Source organism: Salmo salar, chromosome 01 (genome assembly GCF_965601325.2).
Source record: "Salmo salar chromosome 01, fSalSal1, whole genome shotgun sequence".
Lineage (NCBI taxonomy): Eukaryota > Metazoa > Chordata > Actinopteri > Salmoniformes > Salmonidae > Salmo > Salmo salar.
In genome coordinates this window covers 28,822,996-28,842,618 of record NC_138291.1, presented here as the reverse complement: position 1 = coordinate 28,842,618, position 19,623 = coordinate 28,822,996, and positions in this window count along the sequence as shown.

The following is a 19,623-nucleotide window of genomic DNA, read 5'->3' as shown; positions in this document are numbered from 1 at the left end:
TTGGATTTACAGTATATTGAATTTCATGGGTGATTTAATCACATTTTCTTCATTACTTATAAGTAATACAGTGCTGTGTATTTGCCCCCTTTCAATTTTTTTCTACTTTTGCATATTTTTGATACTGAATGTTATCAGATATTCAACCAAAACCTAATATTAGATAAAGGGAACCCGAGTGAACAAATAACACAACAATTACATACTTATTTCATTTATTTAATAAACAAAGTTATGCAACACCAAATGCCCCTGTGTGAAAAAGTAATTGCCCTCTTACACTCAATAACTGGTTGCCACCTTTAGCTGCAATAACTCCAACCAAACGCTTCCTGTAGTTGTTGATCAGTCTCTCCCGTCACTGTAGAGGAATTTTAGCCCACTCTTCGGGGTAGAACTGCGTTAACTCAGCGACATTTGTGGGTTTTCAAGCATGAACTGCTTGTTTCAAGTCCTGCCATAACAACTGAATTGGGATTAGGTATGGATTTTGACTAGGCCATTCCAGAACTTCAAATTTGTTGCTTTTTAGCTGTTTTCATGTAGACTTGATTATGTGTTTTGGATCATTGTCTTGCTGCATTCCTCCACAGTGACATGAGAGACTGATCAACAACTACAGGAAGCGTTTGGTTGCAGTCATTGCAGCTAAAGGTGGCACAGCTAGTTGTTGAGTGTAAGGGGGCAATTCGTTTTTCTGATTCAGTATCAAAAATATGCAAAAATAGAGAAAATCAGAATGGGGGCAAATGCTTTTTCACAGCACTGTATGTGTGTTATATGCATGTTTCCTGTTTAGCTGAGTCAGACAGAGAGGAGAGTAGACCAGACTGGACCAGCAGAGAGCCAGTGAGAACCTTAGGGCAGGACCCACCTTTCTCACAACCCCAGCCTACCCCAGCCTTCTTCAGCCTCGCCATCCTGTAGCTAGCCTATTTGTTTGTTTATAATTTTTTAGCGGAATGGAAAATCAAACATCCTGACAACTGTGAAGTCATGCGGACTTTGTCAGATGATCAAGACTTGTAGAAGAAAACCCAACTGTATCACTAAAGATATGCAGTCACAAACTTTGCCATCCTTACCATTAGCATTTACTTTGCTTGGTTCATATACTGGCATGTGCATCTCGTCGGCCCAACGCCCCTGTGTCATTGTCCTGTTGTTTTATCCACTCTGGTGGTCTACATTTAGCTGTTCTCTCCGGGCAAACAGCCATCTGGGATTGCTTGTCTCTACCATCTCCCTGGCAGCTATGCTCCATGCTCCACGACCAGATGCTTATGACCAGGGATACAACAACAAACAGATATTGTCAGGAGTAATGAAAACCACTATCTAGCAAGTGCACAGTAGCCGCGGAGAAGAAAGCCACCCATATTTTCAGGCACAGTGAATTGAGTCCTGATAATAGATGGCACTACTGCCAAATTTCCATTGGCCAGTTGTATTGTCTATTATTCTAAGTTATTCTAACTTTCCCCAGCTGCCTGCTCTCCTTCCCCTAACCCCTGTCCTGTGTTCTACAAGCTATAGCTATTTAAGTGAATGTCCTTCTCTACGTATAAATGTGGCTCAATTTAGTCTTATGTAGCAAAATTTGAAATGGTGTTTTTTACATTGGATAAAAGTAGACTCAGAGCTAGAAAATTGTATATCATACACTATAGTTGAAACAATGGGAAAGTAATTCTGCTTTGAAAGTTGATAAACTTTGATACATTTGTAACCTCACTTTTGAGAAAATGGCCTTGAATGTTTTGGTACCTACTGGGGAGCTCTTCTTTGTCTACACCCATTCAGCATCGTTCACACCCTCTTAAGCTTTAGCTCCACCCATACATATGGCTCCCACTCAGCAGGGCCTGAGGGTTCTGATGCGTCTCCACTGCTTCCAGGAGGCCCTCCAAGGTCTGGGGCACGCATAGACTCGCTACCCTCTTCATGTCGTGGGGTAGTGCCCGTAGGAAGGGATCCAGGACCACTTTGCCTAGGATGGAGAGGGTGGGTACGTCGGTTAGGAGCCATCCGCTGGTGACGCGCAGTAGGTCGCTAATCTGGGCTCGGGGGGATGCGTTGGCTACAAACCTCCAGTTGTGGAATAGCTGAGCCTGATGGGCCAGGTTGTACCCGTAGCGGCTGAGTATCTCCTGTTTGAGTCCGTCATAGTTAGCCGCCTGTTCATCGTTCAGGTCCCAATACGCCTTTTGGGCATTCCCAGAGAGGAACGGGGCCAGCAGACTGGCCTACTTCTGCCTTGGCCATCCTTCCCGTAGTGCTGTTCGTTCAAACGTACAGAGGTAGGTTTCGATGTCGTCATCTTCTATTAGCTTGATTAAAAACTGGTTTGGATGTGATTCAGTAGACGCTCCTCCTTGTAGCTTCCTGATTTCCTCAATGAGGCGGACGTTTTGTAGCCTCTGTTCCTCCAGCGTTCGTTCCTGAACCGCTTGTTGGGCTTGTTGGGCTCGGATGAACTGAGCTATCAACTCGTCCATGCTGATGCTGCGTAAACGTCAACCCGGATCTGACCGCATTGTCACAGTGCCCACATTCTCCACCACTTGTGGCAGACCAGGGGGTTGGGTCAAAACGTTTACACAGATCAGACACGGACAGAGTAGGATTAGCTCAGTTTCAAAGGTGTTTATTAAAATAATAGTCCAAAAGAAAAGAATAGGTCTCCCCCAAGAGACCCTCTCCAGGATACTGTCTTCTGGGCTCCGGGTCTTGCTGTATCCTGTGGGGATCAAAACTGAACTCCCTCCTGTTACCTCTGGTACTGTCCCCAACTATAAAGGAGTCCTTCTCTCTCCCAGTCTGGGACTTGTACAGCTGGTGAGCAATCAGCCCTTGATTACTCACCAATCCCCAATCAGCCCAAATTAGTCCTGGCCAGAGAGCCCGTCGAGACCTGGCACGTCCAGCAGATAGAGCCATCGCCTCGTGATGTATACTCCGTCTGTCACCAGGCCTCGACACATCTCCCCCTGGTGGCTGACCTGCTGTACGCCACAATATATTTCAATTTATTTTCAATCTCTTTTCCATTTTTAAATTAAATATACCTTCCGGTAACCCGCCTCACCCAATGTGATACGGATCTGCTATTTTTTTTTAACCTTATAGCCAGAACCTCCATCAGAAGCTAGCCATCAGAAGCTAACCAGCTAATTAGCTACTAGCTATTTAGTCAATGTCAGCCACTGCTAGCGGCATTTACCTTCCGCACAGACACCAGCCGTTTTTCTTTGCCTGGATAATACTTGCCAGCCTGCCAGCATTGGACTGTTTTCTCCACTACCACGTCGGATTTCTGCTGTAAGCCCTGGACCAGTACTCCTGATCATCACAGCTAGCTAGCTGCCACTGAGTGACCCAGCCCCGAAGCTAGCTCTGAGCCAGGCCCACCTCCCGGCCTACTCAGTGATCACTCGGCTAAACAGCTGATGCCTCCCGGACTCTACCCAAACACGGCTAGAATCCACTACTCCACCGGATCCTTGCCGCAAGCTCTGAACCTTTGCATCGGATCATCACTGCTAGCTAGCTGCTACCGAGTGGCTATAGTGACTAATGCCCCTGCCCTGAAGCTAGCACCAGTTAGCCGATAGCCAGGCACATCTCCCGGCTAGCAAATGAAATTACTACAACTACAATACCTCTTTCGCCATCTAGCCTGGACCCTTTGTTGACACGGCGCCCCGCCGTACCACCACGACTGGTCTGCCGACGGAACTCCATCCGCTATGACCTCAACTGGCCTTGCCGGACATCGGAGCAGATGCTTCTACTAACCCTGGCCTGCTAACTTTAAACGCCGTGTCTCCCGCGTGCTAGCGTAGTAACAACTACCCCGCGGCTTCCCTGTTCCATCTATTGCTGTTCACTGGACCCTATGATCACTTGGCTACATAGCTGATGCCTGCTGGACTGTTCATTAATCACGGTACTCCATTTTGTTTATTTTGTTTATCTGTCGGCCCCAGCCTCGAACTCAGGCCCTGTGTGTAGTTAACCGACCCTCTCTGCCCATTCATCGCATTTTACCTGTTGTTGTTGTCTTAGCTGATTAGCTGTTGTTGTCTTACCCGTTGTTGTCTTAGATAGCTCTCCGAATCAACACCTGTGATTGCTTTATGCCTCGCTTTATGTCTCTCTCAAATGTCAATATGCCTTGGATAATGTTGTTTAGGATAGTAATCATTGTTTTAGTTTACTGCAGAGCCCCTAGTCCCACTCAACATGCCTCAGATACCTCCTTTGTCCAACCTCCCACACATGCAGTGACCACACCCAGCATAACTAGCGCATCCAGAGATGCAACCTCTCTTATCATCAATCGGTGCCTGGGTTTATCTAGACTGTACCCGCACCCCAGCATACCCATGTCTGTACATTATGCCCTGAATCTATTCTACTACGACCAGAAATCTGCTCCTTTTATTCACTGTCCCCAATGCACTAGACGACCAGTTTTGATATCCTTTAGCCGTACCCTCATCCTACTCCTCTGTTCCTCGGGTGATGTGGAGGTTAACCCAGGCCCTGCGTGTCCCCAGGCACTCTTATTTGTTGACTTCTGTAACCGAAAAAGCCTTGGTTTCATGCATGTTAACATCAGAAGCCTCCTCCCTAAGTTTGTTTTGCTCAATGCTTTAGCACACTCCGCCAACCCTGATGTCCTTGCCGTGTCTGAATCCTGGCTTAGGAAGGCCACTAAAAATTCTGAGATTTCCATTCCCAACTACAACATTTTCCATCAAGGTAGAACTGCCAAAGGGAGAGGAGTTGCAATCTACTCCAGAGATAGCCTGCAAAGTTCTGTCATACTTTCCAGGTCTATGCCCAAAGAGTTCGAGCTTCTAATTTTAAAAATGAATCTCTCCAGAATTAAGTCTCTCACTGTTGCAGCCTGTTATAGACCCCCCTCAGCTCCCAGGTGTGCCCTGGACACCATATGTGTCACAACATCCACAGAAGGGGGCGCCTCTCCTCGGTCGAGCGGCGCTCGGCGGTCGTCGTCGCCGGCCTACTAGCTGCCACCGATCTGTGTTTCAGTGTCTATTAGTTATGTCTGGTTTTTGTTTGCACCTGTTTTGTGTTTTGTCATTAGTGGGGGGGTTATTTAGTCTGTCTGTGTTTAGCTAGGATTTTGTGCGGGATTGTTCGTTGTTACGTGTGGTGTTACTTTTATTATCTAGGCATTAGGGTTGCCGGGCTGCGCCCCGTCTGCCTTTTGAACGGAGCTTCTTTTTGTCCATTTTTTCTGACTGTTATGCTCCCAGCCGTATGTGAAACTTACCCGTGGATTTATTAAATTAAGATTGTTCCAACGGACCTCAGTCTCCTGCGTTTGACTCACTCCTTAAACTGTTCATTCCGCTCATGACAATATGTGAATTGATTGCCCCCCATCTATCTTCAGAATTTGTTCTGTTAGGAGACCTAAACTGGGATATGCCACCCCGGCAGTCCTACAATCTAAGCTAGATGCCCTCAATCTCACACAAATTATCAAGGAACCCACCAGGTACAACCCTAAATCCGTAAACATGGGCACCCTCATAGATATTATCCTGACCAACTTGCCCTCCAAATACACCTCTGCTGTTTTCAATCTCGATCTCAGCGACCACTGCCTTTTTGCCTGCATCCGCTATGGGTCCGCGGTCAAATAACCACCCCTCATCACTGTCAAACGCTCCCTAAAACACTTCTGCGAGCAGGCCTTTCTAATCAACCTGGCCCGGGTATCCTGGAAGGATATTGACCTCATCCCGTCAGTCGAGGATGCCTGGTCGTTCTTTAAAAGTAATTTCCTCATCATCTTAAATAAGCATAAGCATTTCCAAAAATGTAGAACTAAGAACAGATATAGCCCTTGGTTTACTCCAGACCTGACTGCCCTCGACCAGCACAAAAACATCATGTGGCGGACTGCACTAGCATCGAATAGTCCCCGCGATATGCAACTTTTTAGGGAATTCAGGAACTAATACACGCAGTCAGTCAGGAAAGCAAAGACTAGACTTTTCAAACAGAAATTTGCATCCAGTAGCTCTAACTCCAAAAAGATTTGGGACACTGTAAAGTCCATGGAGAATAAGAGCACCTCCTCCTAGCTGCCCACTGCACTGAGGCTAGGTAACACTGTCACCACCGATAAATTCACGATAATCGATAATTTCAATAAGCATTTTTCTATGGCTGGCCATGCTTTCCTCCTGGCTACCCCTACCCCGGCCAACAGCTCCGCACCCACCGCACCTACTTGCCCAAGCCTCCCCAGCTTCTCCTTCTCCCAAATCCAGATAGCAGATGTTCTGAAAGAGCTGCAAATCCTGGACCCGTACAAATCAGCTGGCCTAGACAATCTGGACCCTCTCTTTCTAAAATTATCCGCCGCCATTGTTGCAACCCCTATTACCAGTCTGTTCAACCTCTCTTTCGTATCATCTGAGATCTCTAAAGATTGGAAAGCTGCCGCGGTCATCCCCCTCTTCAAAGGGGGTGACACTCTAGACCCAAACTGTTATAGACCTATATCCATCCTGCCCTTCTAACGTCTTCAAAAGCCAAGCTAATAAACAGATCACTGACCATTTCGAATCCCACCCTACCTTCTCCGCTGTGCAATCTGGTATCCGAGCTGGTCATGGGTGCACCTCAGTCACAATCAAGGTACTAAACAATATCATAATCGTCATCGATAAAAGACAGTACTGTGCAGCTGTCTTCATCGACCTGGCCAAGGCTTTCGACTCTTTCAATCACCGTATTCTTATCGGCAGACTCAACAGCCTCAGTTTCTCAAAAGACTGCCTCGCCTGGTTCGCCAACTACTTCTCAGACAGATTTCAGTGTGTCAAATCGGAGGGCCTGTTGTCCTGACCTCTGGCAGTCTATGGGGGTACCACAGGGTTAAATTCTCGGGCCGACTCTTTTCTCTGTATATATCAATGATGTCGCTCTTGCTGCGGGTGATTCCCTGATCCACCTCTACGCAGACGACACCATTCTGTATACATCTGGCCCTTCTTTCCACACTGTGTTAACTAACCTCCAAACGAGCTTCAATGCCATACAACACTCCTTCCGTGGCCTCCAACTGCTCTTAAACGCTAGCAAAACCAAATGCATTCTTTTCAACTGATCGCTGCCCGCACCCGCCCGCCCGACTAGCATCACTACTCTGGACGGTTCTGACTTAGAATATGTGGACAAATACCTAGGTGTCTGGCTAGACTGTAAGCGCTCCTTCCAGACTCATATTAAACATCTCCAATCCAAAATTAAATCTAGAATCGGCTTCCTATTTTGCAACAAAGTCTCCTTCACTCACGCCGCCAAACATACCCTCGTAAAACTGACTATCCTACCGATCCTCGACTTCGGCGATGTCATTTACAAAATAGCTTCCAATACTCAACTCAGCAAACTGGATGCAGTCTATCACAGTGCCATCCGTTTTGTCACCAAAGCCCCTTATACCACCCACCACTGTGACCTGTATGCTCTAGTCGGCTGGCCCTCACTACATATTCGTCGCCAAACCCACTGGCTACAGGTCATCTATAAGTCTATGCAAGGTAAGGCTCCGCCTTTTCTCAGCTCACTGGTCACGATAACAACACCCACCCGTAGCACGTGCTCCAGCAGGTATATCTCACTGGTCATCCCCAAAACTAACACCTCCTTTGGCCACCTTTCCTTCCAGTTTTCTGCTGCCAATGACTGGAACGAATTGCAAAAATTGCTGAAGCTGGAGACTTATATTTCCCTCACTAACTTTAAACATCAGCTATCTGAGCAGCTAACCGATCGCTGCAGCTGAACATAGCCCATCTGTAAATAGCCCACCCAATCTACTCACCTCATCCCCATATTGTTTTTTTCATCTATCACTCCAGTGTTAATTTGCTAAATTGGAATTACTTCGCTACTATGGCCTATTTATTGCCTTACCTCCTCACGCCATTTGCACACACTGTATATAGATTTGTATATAGACTTTCTTTTTTTTCTATTGTGTTATTGACTGTACGCTTGTTTATTCCATGTGTAACTCTGTGTTGTTGTTTGTGTCGCACTGCTTTGCTTTATCTTAGCCAGGTCGCAGTTGTAAATGAGAACTTGTTCTCAACTAGCCTACCTGGTTAAATAAAGGTGAAATAAAAAATAAAATTAATACATAAAAAACAAGGTGTCGAAAGCGTTCCACAGGGATGCTGGGCCACGTTGACTGCTTCCCACAGTTGTGTCAAGTTCACTTGATGTCCTTTGGGTGGTGGACCATTTTTGATACACACAGGAAACTGTGAGAAGAACCAAGCAGCGTTGCAGTTCTTGACACACTTAAACTGGTTTGCCTGGCACCAACTACCACACCCAGTTCAAAGACACTTAAATGTGTTGTCTTGCCCATTCACCCTCTTAACCTTTTACTGCAGTGGGCTAAATAGTGTATTTCTTGCTAGATTGAATCATAAGTATTCACCTCACACACATGGTTATGGGCTTAAAAAAAGAAGGCACCTGTACCATGTCAGATATAGAGTTGAAATGTATTCAATTTTGAGTTTGCATCCCAATATTACACTTTATATACATCACAGAAGACTGAAATATAACAAACTGTTTGACATACTGTAGAAACACTGGATTTTCTGCAGGTTTTTTGAAATGATGTTTATAAAAATATGAATAACATTCCACCCATGAGGCCATTAGGTCATTTGACAGCAAGAAAGGGCTACTGGCACACATACACAATCCATGTCTAAAATTGTCTCAAGGCTTAAAAATCCTTCTTTAACCTGTCTCCTCCCCTTCATCTACACTGATTGAAGTGGATTTAACAAGTGACATCAATAAGAAATCATAGCTTTCACCTGGATTCACCTGGTCAGTCTACGTCATGAAAAAAAACAGGTGCTCCTAATGTTTTGTACACTCAGTGTAAATGTTAAGGCACAATTTAGCTTGGCTTCAGTTTGTGTAAACACTGGTTCAGGGATGGATTTCACCTCACACTTGCTCAGGCCATATCCTACTTTCTTCTCTCTCTCTCTCTCTCTCACTCCCTCTCTCTCTCTCTCTCTCTCTCTCTCCCATCTCTCTCTCTCTCCATCTCTCTTGACGTCTCTCTCCCCGTCTCTCTCTCTCCTCTCAGTTTTCCGGTTGGAGACAGTCCATCTCCCATTTCAGCACCTCTCGCCCTAGAGTTTATGTCATCAATAAACACACAGAGTGTTACAGTAATGGAAGAATTAAGGACACCCCTTCCTTAGAGACGGGGTAAGAGGCCTCGTCTACATAGATTTTCATCATGATACTGTAAGCGCTTGACACATTCACTGATCACGTCCCAAGTCATCTGACCATTACCACTTATCTTGATGATGATCCTAATCTGTTATGTGAAAATTGGAATTTAGAACAGGGTAAGTTCATCCTGTTGTAACCACGAAGAGAGGGAAGCATGATTAGTCAACATGCCCTAGTTTCAGTGCACATGTGAGCACAGAAGTTAGAGGTATCAATCCACATATCATGATTTATATCTTTGATTTATGTCTTTGTATATCTTTGAAAATATAAATTTAAAGTAAACGATACTATGAACAATTTTAATCGTTACAAATATTACAAGCAGGGTTGGGTAGTAACGGATTACATGTAATGGGATTACGTAATCCAATCAACCCGGATTACTTAAAAAAAAAACATCTGATCAGATTACGGTTACATTCTTAAAAACAGCTGATTACATTTGGGATTACTTCATCTGATCTCAAAAGGGAATTTTGATAAAAAAGTTGTCATCATTGCTGTCATTTAACGCACCATCAAAACTTCTCTCAGAGATTATATTGTGAAGGTGGTAAATTACCTTTTAATGACGTCAGACCGAGGCTCTGCATCTGTCCTCGTGCTCCTAGATCTTAGTGCTGCTTTTGATACCATCGATCACCACATTCTTTTGGAGAGATTGGAAACCCAAATTGGTCTACATGGACAAGTTCTGGCCTGGTTTAGATCTTATCTGTCGGAAAGATATCAGTTTGTCTCTGTGAATGGTTTGTCCTCTGACAAATCAACTGTAAATTTTGGTGTTCCTCAAGGTTCCGTTTTAGGACCACTATTGTTTTCACTATATATTTTACCTCTTGGGGATGTCATTCGAAAACATAATGTTAAAATTCACTGCTATGCGGATGACACACAGCTGTACATTTCAATGAAACATGGTGAAGCCCCAAAATTGCCCTCGCTAGAAGCCTGTGTCTCAGACATAAGGAAGTGGATGGCTGCAAACGTTCTACTTTTAAACTCGGACAAAACAGAGATGCTTGTTCTAGGTCCCAAGAAACAAAGAGATCTTCTGTTGAATCTGACAATTAATGTGGATGGTTGTACAGTCGTCTGAAATAAAACTGTGAAGGACCTTGGCGTTACTTTGGACCCTGATCTCTCGTTTGAAGAACATATCAAGACTGTTTCAAGGACAGCTTTTTTCCATCTACGTAACATTGCAAAAATCAGAAACTTTCTGTCCAAAAATTACGCAGAAAAATTAATCCATGCCTTTGTTACTTCTAGGTTGGACTACTGCTATGCTCTACTTTCCGGCTACCCGGATAAAGCACTAAATAAACTTCAGTTAGTGCTAAATACGGCTGCTAGAATCCTGACTAGAACCAAAAAAAATGTGATCATATTACTCCAGTGCTAGCCTCCCTACACTGGCTTCCTGTTAAGGCAAGGGCTGATTTCAAGGTGTTACTGCTAACCTACAAAGCATTACATGGGCTTGCTCCTACCTATCTTTCCGATTTGGTCCTGCCGTACATACCTACACGTACGCTACGGTCACAAGACGCGGGCCTCCTAATTGTTCCTAGAATTTCTAAGCAAACAGCTGGAGGCAGGGCTTTCTCCTATAGAGCTCCATTTTTATGGAATAGTCTGCCTAACCATGTGAGAGACGCAGACTCAGTCTCAACCTTTAAGTCTTTACTGAAGACACATCTCTTCAGTAGGTCCTATGATTAAGTGTAGTCTGGCCCAGGGGTGTGAAGGTGAATGGAAAGGCTGGAGCAACGAACTGCCCTTGCTGTCTCTGCCTGGCCGGTTTCCCCTCTTTCCACTGGGATTCTCTGCCTCTACCCCTATTACAGGGGCTGAGTCACTGGCTTACTGGTGTTCTTCCATGCCGTCCCTGGGAGGGGTGCGTCACTTGAGTGGGTTGAGTCACTGACGTGGTCTTCCTGTCTGGGTTGGCGCCCCCCCCCTTGGGTTGTGCCGTGGCGGAGATCTTTGTGGGCTATACTCAGCCTTGTCCCGGGATGGTATGTTGGTGGTTGGAGATTTCCCTCCAGTGGTGTGGGGGCTGTGCTTTGGCAAAGTGGGTGGGGTTATATCCTACCTGTTTGGCCCTGTCCAGGGGTTTCATCGGATGGGGCCACAGTGTCTCCTGACCCCTCCTGTCTCAGCCTCCAGTATTTATGCTGCAGTAGTTTATGTGTCGGGGGGCTAGGGTCAGTCTGTCACATCTGGGGTATTTCTCTTGTCTTTTCCGGTGTCCTGTGTGAATTTAAATATGCTGTCTCTAATTCTCTCTTCCTCTCTTTCTTTCTTTCTCTCTCTCGGAGGACCTGAGCCCTAGGACCATGCCTCAGGACTACCTGGCTTGATGACTCCTTGCTGTCCCCAGTTCACCTGGCCGTGCTGCTGCTCCAGTTCCAACTGTTCTGCCTGCAGCTATGGAACCCTGACCTGTTCACCGGACGTGCTACCTGTCCCAGACCTGCTGTGCCAGACCTGCTGGAACCCTGACCTGTTCACCGGACGTGCTACCTGTCCCAGACCTGCTGTTTTCAACTCTCTAGAGACAGCAGGAGCGGTAGCGATACTCTCAAAGATCGGCTATGAAAAAGACAACTGACACTTACTCTTGTGTTACTGACTTGTTGCACCCTCGACAACTACTATGATTATTATTATTTGACCATGCTGGTCATTTATGAACATTTGAACATCTTGGCCATGTGCTGTTATAATCTCCACCCGGCACAGCCAGAAGATGACTGGCCACCCCTCATAGCCTGGTTCCTCTCTAGGTTTCTTCCTAGGTTTTTGGCCTTTCTAGGGAGTTTTTCCTAGCCACCGTGCTTCTACACCTGCATTGCTTGCTGTTTGGGGTTTTAGGCTGGGTTTCTGTACAGCACTTTGAGATATCAGCTGATGTAAGAAGGGCTATATAAATACATTTGATTTGATTTGATTCTGCTGATCGCCTATCAAGAGTGGATGCCTTCTTTTATGGATGAATGAATACAGTGGTTGCTCCACTAAAAGTTTTGCGATTATACTGCGGGATTTAGAGGTAATTTGTGGTTTAGTACTGTACCCTGCTTCACCACTCATTGCTCCAGACCAGCGCAAGGGGGAGTAAGAGCACTGATTATGCTTTTGGGTCCTATAATGTGTCTCTAAATGACAATGAATGGGTGACATAAACCTAAATAGAAACTGATAATTGTGCACGACTTCAGTATTACTTACTGAAACTGTTGTTACACTAAGGTTCTTATTATTTTATTTTGTTAGGATTATTTTGCTCTTTCTGTAGTACCGTAGCCCACTCCCGACCGCCTGAGTGGAGCAACGGTCTAAGACACTACATAGCAGTGCAATCTGCATTGTTACAGATGCTGGTTCAATACCCGTACTGGCCTCGACTAAGAGACCCATGAGATGACTGTAGGTTTTTGGTTTCTCTCCCTGTAAACACAGAAATAAATCATTCTAAATAACAAACTGGCTGTCATAAGATAGTTCTGCAGGAAGGGGTGAAGTCAGGCATAGGAGACTCAGGTACGTGAAACACGTAGTATTTTAATAAAGGGAAAAAACTGTCCAATATATCAAGCCGAAAAAGCAGGGAAAATTCCAATAAAGGAAGACTAACATAGTCTTCTAAAATAATTTGGGACGCAGCCCAGCAACCCTAACGCCTAAACGTTAAGATATAAAAATGACAGGAATAAATTCCCAACCTACAACAGCAGACACGAAACAATCCCGCACAACCCCAAACAAGAAACTGACAAACTAAATACCCTCCCACTAATTACAAACACAAAACAGGTGTGCACAAAACAGACATAACTAACAAACACATGAAACATGGATCGGTGGCAGCTAGTAGGCCGGCGACGACGACCGCCGAGTGCCGCCCGACCGGGGAGTGGCGCCACCTTCTGTGGACGTTGTGACACTGGCTTTATTTACAAATTAGTAACAATGTCACCCCATGTTCAAGAATGGCCTTATCTCGCACATTTTACGTTATTTGAAAACAAAATCATCTCCAAAATATTGAAATGTTTTAAAGAAAGCGATTATTATTATTAATTTTGAATTATATGAAAGCCCCTTGGATATTCTCACAGATATATTATTAACCCTGTTATTAGCAGGACAATATATATTGGTCATGTTGGTCATGGCTCCCGAGTGGTGCACAATGGGATTGCCTTGCAGTTCTTCAGCTGTATTCACTGAAAGCGCATGAGGTTCAAGGCACGAGGGCAGGGGGCACAGGATGGGCAGCAGAGCCGCGCTCAGAAAATGGACCTGGCCCATGGGGAAGGGAGGAGGAGGAAGAGGGAGGGTGAGTGGACCCCCACCCCGCCACACTGGGTAGTAAAGAGCAACACTTTAAGGGGCCTTTGCACTAATCATGGCGCTGACTAGGGAAACTTTCCCGCTGTTCTTAGTGCCAGTCTGCATGTTTAAGCTAAAACAATGTAACTAATAATGGCATCTTTATGCTTTCGTTAATAAAATAATGAGAAAAATACTCCTTCGAAATTCCGATGTTTATTTAGTTACAGCTCCATAACGAATTACTATGGGAATAAATATCACTAAATTACAGAAATATTGGAACTAAATTGTCTAATGAAGGTAAACAAATTGTTGCTTACTGGAAAATACTCTTTCAAACACACACGGTCACGTTGTACAGCGCCATTATGTCTATTAGCAGGTAGCTGGACAACAGACTTGCCTAGAAGGAGGGTAGGGGGAGAATTCTATCATCAAATGTATATCTTAGTTAGATTGGCTGTATCACAACCAGCTGTGATTGGTTGCAATTTCAGTTTAATCCACCAGAAAAGACAAAACAAATAATACAGCAAAAAGTATTATTATTATTATTATGTATCACATCAGACCGTGATTGGGAGTCCCATAGGGCGGTGCACAATTGGTCCTGCGTTTCTCTCCCTCTAAAAACAGAAATAAATGTTTTGGCCTTGACAAATATTATTTTGGCCTTTATTCAGATTACATTCACTCACTTTCATTTTTGTGAAAATGAAATAACCTCCAATATATCGTTGTATATTATCAAGTCATTTGGCGGCACCTACATAAAGCTGAGTGACTCACTCATTCATGGCTTTGGATCAAAATAAGTACCAACATTCTTTCTGATAGTCTTAAATAAATAAATGTTTTGGTTATCCTGACCTGGACACCATGTACAGTATTATAATAGCCCATTATGGGCTATTAGCAGTACAATACACCTTTACCAACACCTCTCTGTATTTTGATACTTCGTGGATAGGGCCTCCCTAGTGGTGCAGCTGTCTAAGTCAAAAATGGCAATACATACAATACTGTACCGTTGCTACAGATGCAGGTTCGATACCCCGTGCTGGTGTTGTGTGGAAAATCTCCCCCCTGCCAGAATTCTCCCTTCGTGTGAATGCGCACACATAATTCTTCATTGCTGCAACTTGCTTGCTAGTTGAGCTTTCTGCTTTTAACTCCGTTGTCAGTTTAGCCTACATTTCACTGATCTTAGTAGCAGAAAGCATTTTTTATTTGTGTTCTTCAAGGCAGCTGTCAATGATCAGGTTAGGCTGCGTTTATTTTTATTTTTATGGTGGTTTGATTGCGGGGGAGGCACTAGTAACGTCTGCAGTTTTTGGTTTGGCTACTTGTTTCAAGTGTATTAGCCTACAAATAAATATCTTTGCCAAAATTCGTCATCTTTCCCATGTCTTATTCGACTATTTGACTCTATTGACAAAATTAAGGAAATTAGAAGGGAGGGGGGGATTTCAGCAGGCAAGAAAATGGCCTTGCTGAAATCCCCCCTCCCCCCTTCTAATTTCCTTAATTTTGTCAATAGAGTCAAATACTTTCTGTGGCACACATCAGAGTCAAATACTTTCTATAGAACATACTTCCGTCAGGATAGGTAACCAAAATTAATAATGAATGTATGTGTGTTATATTAAACATAAAGGAGGGAGTAGAATGTAATTTTGGGGCTAGAGTCAAATACTTTCTTAACCAGCACGGCTACCACAGCATTCTGCAGCGATACGCCATCCCATCTGGTTTGGGCTTAGTGGGACTATCCTTTGTTTTTCAACAGGACAATGACCCAACACACCTCCAGGCTGTGTAAGGGCTATTTGACCAAGAAGGAGAGTGATGGAGTGCTGCATCAGATGACCTGGCCTCCACAATCCCCCATCCTCAACCAAATTGAGATGGTTTGGGATGAATTTCTATTGAACTCAAAAATATGAAAATTCTGGAACCCTATTTTGATAGTAAAATAATGACAACAATTTCCTAGTTGTCAAACCCAAAACTCATGAAAATCACTGGTTTAGGTTGCACATAAAAATATCTGGAAACATTTGTGCTTGAACATGATGTTTGAAAAAACATTTATTTCTTGAATGATGCCATTTTAGTAGTCTAGTACACTTTTTAATTAAACACTTTGAATGACTTTATAAGACAATGACGCTAAGCATGTTTTCTATTGCGTAAAACCACAGCAATTGTGGTGCAACCAAAACTTGGTCTTTATTCAGATTACAGCTGCTCACTTTCGGTTATTTGAAAACAAAATCATCTCCAAAATATCGTAATTTTTTAAATAAGCCTCAGAAAGTTGGTTGCAATTTCAGGTTAATCCACCTGAAAAGACAGAACAAATAATACAGCAAATATTGTGGTTAAACTCAAATATGCTAATTGATTCAAAAAACATATTTTTTGATGATTGTTTTTTTAAAAGGTATAATTTTCGTAAACAATTTCATAAATAGGACTTGTGGAGTTATGTCACACATGCAGCTAACACAGACATATGGAAATGTATGCTCTACCCAAAATTACAACTAACAAATTGCAGCATTACCACAAAATTGGAAGAGGCAAGTAGAAAGGGGAAAAAGTAAAGAACTTGTTTGTCGGCCCTGCATTAAAGACCATAAATGGTAAAAGAAAATTGTGATAAATAAAAACATATACCAATTTCAATTAAGAACCAATGCTAGTCATCCGGTTTGGAGCGAGCAGTCGCACTACGCTTCGCTCCACAGGTAATATTACACTTCACTACATTACAACGGCTTGATTTGTTTGATCTGAGCAATTCTTAGCTAGCTACATAGCCGTCTTTGTATCGAAGATAATTGTGTAGTTTAGAGTAGTTTAGAGTAATTAGAGTAATTATCGAGGCTAGCTATCTTCGTCCTCCTAACGTAGTCAACACTGCTAGCTGCTAGCTAGCTAGTCATCACTGCTAGCTAGCCAACTTCTACCGACTAGCAGCACTGTAGAAACTATTACATTACAACGTAACGACTTGATTAGTGTACTGTTAGTGTTAGTTAGCCAGCTACATAGTTGTCTTTGCTGTCTCTGTATCTAAGATAATTGTGTAGTTTGAGTAATTATCGAGGTGAGCTAGCCAGCCGCGACGCGACGCCAGACTTAGTCAACACACCTAGTCATCATTAACCCACTGCTAGCTAGCCAACCGTTACCGACTAGCAGCGCTGTAGATACTAATACTTTACAACGGAACGATTTGACTAGTGCAGTGTTAGCTAGCTAGCTACTTAGTTGTCTTTGTCATAGCTTGATAATTGTGTAGTTTAGTAATTATCGAGGTTAGCTAGCCAGCCATCGAGGTTAGCTAGCCAGCTATTTCCGTCCCCCGCGACGCCATTTTTCCTAACCCAGCCAACTATTACCGACGAGCAGCATTGTAGAAACTAAATACATTACAAGGAACGTCTTGATTAGTGTTATGTTAGCTAGCTAGCTACAAAGTTGCTTTGTATCATGACAAGGTGTAGTACTGAAACTATCGAGGTTACCTAGCCAGCTACACGTTCAAAGTCAACAACGCAGCCACTGCTAGCTAGCCTACTCCACCAGCCAGCAGTACTGTATCATTTTCGTCATTTTAGTCAATAAGATTTTTGCAACGTAAGCTTAACTTTCTGAACATTCGAGACGTGTAGTCCACTTGTCATTCCAATCTCCTTTGCATTAGCGTAGCCTCTTCTGTAGCTTGTCTACTATGTGTCTGTCTATCCCTGTTCTCTCCCCTCTGCACAGGCCATACAAACGCTCCACACCGCTTGGCCGCTGCCACTCTAACCTGGTGGTCCCAGCGCGCACGACCCACGTGGAGTTCCAGGTCTCCGGCAGCCTCTGGAACTGCCGGTCTGCGGCCAACAAGGCTGAGTTCATCTCAGCCTATGCTACCCTCCAGTCCCTAGACTTCCTGGCGCTGACGGAAACATGGATTACCACAGATAACACTGCTCTCCTACTGCTCTCTCCTCGTCTGCCCACGTGTTCTCGCATACCCCTAGAGCATCAAGCCAGCGGGGTGGTGGCACTGGAATCCTCATCTCTCCCAAGTGGACATTCTCTCTTTCTCCCCTGACCCATCTGTCTATCTCCTCATTTGAATTCCATGCTGTCACAGTTACCAGCCCTTTCAAGCTTAACATCCTTATCATTTATCGCCCTCCAGGTTCCCTTGGAGAGTTCATCAATGAGCTTGACGCCTTGATACGTTCCTTTCCTGAGGATGGCTCACCTCTCACAGTTCTGGGTGACTTTAACCTCCCCACGTCTACCTTTGACTCATTCCTCTCTGCCTCCTTCTTTCCACTCCTCTCCTCTTTTGACCTCACCCTCTCACCTTCCCCCCCCTACTCACAAGGCAGGCAATACACTTGACCTCATCTTTACTAGATGCTGTTCTTCCACTAATCTCATTGCAACTCCCCTCCAAGTCTCCGACCACTACCTTGTATCCTTTTCCCTCTCGCTCTCATCCAACACTTCTCACTCTGCCCCTACTCGGATGGTATTGCGCCGTCCCAACCTTCGCTCTCTCTCTCCCGCTACTCTCTCCTCTTCCATCCTATCATCTCTTCCCTCTGCTCAAACCTTCTCCAACCTATCTCCTGATTCTGCCTCCTCAACCCTCCTCTCCTCCCTCTCTGCATCCTTTATTTCCTCTGTTCCCTATCCTCCAGGCCGGCTCGGTCCTCCCCTCCTGCTCCGTGGCTCGACGACTCACTGCGAGCTCACAGAACAGGGCTCCGGGCAGCCGAGCGGAAATGGAGGAAAACTCGCCTCCCTGCGGACCTGGCATCCTTTCACTCCCTCCTCTCTACATTTTCCTCTTCTGTCTCTGCTGCTAAAGCCACTTTCTACCACTCTAAACTCCAAGCATCTGCCTCTAACCCTAGGAAACTCTTTGCTACCTTCTCCTCCCTCCTGAATCCTCCTCCACCTCCCCCCCCCTCCTCCCTCTCTGCGGATGACTTCGTCAATCATTTTGAAAAGAAAGTTGACGACATCCGATCCTCGTTTGCTAAGTCAAACGACACCGCTGGTCCTGCTCACACTGCCCTACCCTGTGCTTTGACCTCTTTCTCCCCTCTCTCTCCAGATGAAATCTCGCGTCTTGTGACGGCCGGCCGCCCAACAACCTGCCCACTTGACCCTATCCCCTCCTCTCTTCTCCAGACCATTTCCGGAGACCTTCTCCCTTACCTCACCTCGCTCATCAACTCATCCTTGACCGCTGGCTACGTCCCTTCCGTCTTCAAGAGAGCGAGAGTTGCACCCCTTCTGAAAAAACCTACACTCGATCCCTCCGATGTCAACAACTACAGACCAGTATCCCTTCTTTCTTTTCTCTCCAAAACTCTTGAATGTGCCGTCCTTGGCCAGCTCTCTTGCTATCTCTCTCAGAATTACCTTCTTGATCCTAATCAGTCAGGTTTCAAGACTGGGCATTCAACTGAGACTGCTCTTCTCTGTGGCACGGAGGCCCTCCGCACTGCTAAAGCTAACTCTCTCTCCTCTGCTCTCATCCTTCTAGACCTATCTGCTGCCTTTGATACTGTGAACCATCAGATCCTCCTCTCCACCCTCTCCGAGCTGGGCATCTCCGGCGCGGCCCACGCTTGGATTGCGTCCTACCTGACAGGTCGCTCCTACCAGGTGGCGTGGCGAGAATCTGTCTCCGCACCACGTGCTCTCACCACTGGTGTCCCCCAGGGCTCTGTTCTAGGCCCTCTCCTATTCTCGCTATACACCAAGTCACTTGGCTCTGTCATATCCTCACATGGTCTCTCATATCATTGCTATGCAGATGACACACAATTAATCTTCTCCTTTCCCCCTTCTGACAACCAGGTGGCGAATCGCATCTCTGCATGTCTGGCAGACATATCAGTGTGGATGACGGATCACCAC